Raw genomic sequence first — 4077 nt, forward strand, 5'->3', positions numbered from 1 at the left:
AGTCAGAATTAAGACAAAACCATACTTTTGAAAACAAATAATAAGGTGAAATATATTGATATGGAATATGGACATTGTGACTTAGTATTTTGACTAAGAATTGTAACTTGAAATGGTGACTTAGAAATGTGTCTTAGATAAATATTATGGTTTGGAACAGGGGCTTAGACCATAAAGATGACTAAGAAGATATGTGGCATAGAACTAAAAATTGACTTAGAAATGTGGCTTAGACAACAATTACAGCATAGACAATTGTGACTTAGAAATGTGGCTTAGACTAAAATATGATTTAGAAATGTGGCTTAGAACAGTAAAAATGACTTAGAAATGTTGCTTAGACAAATATTATGTTAATTAGAAATGTGTCATAAAGATGATTAGGACATGTGGCTTGGAAATGTGGCTTAGACAAATATCATGACTTAGAAATGAGTTCTAGATACAAATCATGATTTGGAACTGTGGCTTAGACCTTAAAGATAACTAAGACATGTGTCTTAAATATGTGTAAGCCTGTTGTGGGGACATAATTATGTCTATGACACTTTCTAAGTCTAAAATGATAAGTCACAATTATTTAGGCTAGGGTTCAGTTTCTGGAAAAATCAAGGAACTTCTCTCAACTAGGTTAGGGTTCAGGTTCCAGAATAATCAAGGATACTTCTCTCAATTAGGATAGGGTTCAGGTTGCAGAGTAAACAGGGATACTTCTCTCAACTAGGTTAGGGTTCAGGTTGCAGAGTAATCTCAACTAGGTTAGGGTTGAGGTTCTGGAGTAATCAAGGATACATCTATCAACTGGGTTAGGGTTCAGGTTGAAGATTTTTCTCAACTAGGTTAGGGTTCGGGTTCCAGATGTAAAAAAGGATACTTCTCTCAATTAGGTTAGGGTTTAGGTTGCAGAGTAATCTCAAATAGGTTAGGGTTCAGGTTCTGGAGTAATCAAGGATACATCTATCAACTGGGTTAGGGTTCAGGTTGAAGAGTTTTCACAACTAGGTTAGGGTTCGGGTTCCAGAGAAATTAAGGATACTTCTCTCAACTAGGTTAGGGTTCAGGTTGCAAAGTTTTCTCAACTAGGTTAGGGTTCGGGTTTCAGAGTAATCAAGGAAACTTCTCTCAATTAGGTTAGGGTTCAGGTTGCAGAGTAATCTCAACTAGGTTAGGGTTCAGAAATGTGGCTTAGAACAGAAAAAATGACTTAGAAATGTGTCTTAGATAAATATCATGACTTGGAACTGACTTTGGCATAGACCATAAAGATGACTAGGACACTTTCTATGTCTAAAATAATAAGTTACAATCATTTAAGTTAGGGTTCAGGTTCCAGAGAAATCAAGGATACTTCTCTCAACTAGGTTAGGGTTCAAGTTGCAGAGTAATCTCACCTAGGTTAGGGTTCCAGTTCTGGAGTAATCAAGGATAATTCTCTCAACTAGGTTAGGGTTCATGTTGCAGAGTAAACAGGGATACTTCTATCAACAGGGTTAGGGTTTAGATTGCAGAGTAATCTCAACTGGATTAGGGTCCAGGTTCTGGGGTAATCAAGGATTCTCTCTCAACTAGGTTAGGGTTGAGGTTGCAGAGTAATCTCAACTAGGTTAGGTTTTAGGTTGAAGAGTTTTCTAAACTAGGTTAGGGTTCGGGTTCTAGAAAAATCTAAGATACTTCTCTCAACGAGGTGCAAAATAATACATAGTACAGACTTGGTTAGGTTAGGTTAGGGAGGCATTTAAGTTTTCAAAGTTTGTTGTAAATAACGCTTTTTTGTGTGTGGTCTTTGTTTTATAAGTTGTTTAAAAATAAGAAATTTACAATATGATAAATTAAGTTTTGATTNTATGGGGGCTGGTTGAAAAATTGGATCTCAAAAGACAAGTTAACACCCATTTAAAAATAATGATTTTTAAAAAAATGTACTCCTTCCATTACTCCTAGAATCCTTTACTTAAAAAAAATATTTAATAAAAAATGTACATTTCAGATTATCTGTTTCAAGACGACCTCCAATCTTTTTAAAGCCGACCTCAGGATCCTCACAGTTGACCTCAGGAGAACCTCAGACCCTTGTTGGCTGAATTGAGCTGAACACTTAGAATTGGATACCCTTAATACCGATCGCTTGATCTGAATATCCACTGTGGACACTTTGATTTCTGCTTAATCCGCTCTTTTTCTCTCTTTTTGGATACCCCTACTTTGTTTCGACCAATGAAAGTTATCTCATTGTTTGCGCGCCAAAATTTCAAAATTTCTCGGCTTTATTTGGCTGTTTGGGTTTCTTCAAATGCCCCTCTGATTGGTTTAATTTTAAACCCTTTTCTGGATACAAACTTAAGTTTAATCCAATCTTGAGATTAAAAAAATATGTGATTAAGCATTGATCTCGATATCCACAACTCTAGAGTTTTCAGCTTTGGGCTCATAATTCAGTGGAATAATATTAAAATTTAGTCCACGACAATTTTTAAAAGCTCAACACAAATAATTACTTTTTCAAACATGTCCAAAAAATGAAAGATGTTTTTGTTGATTTTAAAGTATTTAATCACGTTCATTACTCAATGTTCTGGCCAAGACCAGTGAAAAAAGTGCACCAGTTTATTTTTTAAAACAAAATTTTATTTTTAATTGTAGAAATTTCATGTTATTCGTCTATCAATATTATGTTGTAACCAGAACTGTTTTGATTAGGCGCAGTGGTGTGCATACAAAAATTAGAGCAAAAATGTTCACGAAAAGAATTTTGACCCCGTGTTATTGTTATCAAAGTTCTCTACAATAAATCTATCTATATACTATATAAATATGTATTATAACTATGAAGATTGGAATAAAAATATTTACTTTATGGAGTTATTTAGATTTTATTGTATAACAGTACAGGGTACCCACTGGATGAAATTTTCCAATTTAAGCTTCTTTCTTTTTCTGTCAAGTCATTAATTTAGCCAATTAAAGATTATATTTCAGACAGAGGACATATTAAAAATTAGAATATTTTAAGGGTTTCAACTTTCAAGTCACTTCTATCCTTCTACTGTGGCAGCCGTTTGATTGGTAGATTGGCTCCGGACCCTTGAAAAAAACGGCTATTTTATTATTAGCCACGAAACATGACAGTTGGTGAATAGTTTAAAATATCTTCTTTCATAATTTGATAAGTTGTTTGATACTAAAGAGACTAATAACATTTTTTATGTGACAGTTGTTTTATAGTAAAACTGATTTACAGTAACATTTTTAAAGAAATAAACTGGATAAAGTCTGGTAATGTTGCATCGTCTATACACAACATCTCCCCTACTGCAATATCAGACATATACGCCAGCTGTTTATTTTTGTATTATTTGAGGGCTAGAGAGGTTAGGTTAGCTGTTAAGACAATTTCTGGGACGGGCGCTGCGGCCACAAGGCCATAGCAGCTGTAAAAGCACGTGCTTGTAGATCGGATGTGTAGTATAGCAGATTTGGCGTAGGTCAGAAGTGGAGTATAGTGGATTTGCGTAGGTCAAAAATACACCATCAAAAAGTCTTAAATATATCTAATACAGTATGTGAAGGAAGACATTCAAAACTATTCACCTTAACTGTCATCTTTCGTGGGACACCCTGTATGTGCATCATACAAGTGTTTGGCAACTCCCATGAAGCAGGGGGAGTCGGGGGAGAGCATAAGACTGAAGTATGGGAGTCGAGGGGCGGGGNTTATATGCAGACGATTCTTAAAAAATCTTCGTCACCGACTAATTATATGCATTTAATTCTCTACACTTTCATTGTTGCACTCTTCAATTTGTATGTCTTGCAGGATCCAAGTATCCCTAAATCCAAATTTCTAATTTAAGAAATGTACGTATTTGGCCCTTATACAAATCTCTCATAAAAAAATGTAAACACATGTAAGCAATTTTGTATTTATTTCACAAATCTAAAATATTGTAAACGAATTTGTCTATTACATGTTAACTCTTTTGTACAATTAAAAAAAGTCAATAAATATTTAGATTTCAAAATTTCGTCATGTACAAAATTGATAGGGGGGGGGGGGGTCCAAAAATCATTCACTAGGAC

The sequence above is a fragment of the Eurytemora carolleeae genome, unplaced genomic scaffold, assembly GCF_000591075.1.
Source record: "Eurytemora carolleeae unplaced genomic scaffold, Eaff_2.0 scaffold1536, whole genome shotgun sequence".
In the NCBI taxonomy this organism is placed as follows: Eukaryota; Metazoa; Arthropoda; class Copepoda; order Calanoida; family Temoridae; genus Eurytemora; species Eurytemora carolleeae.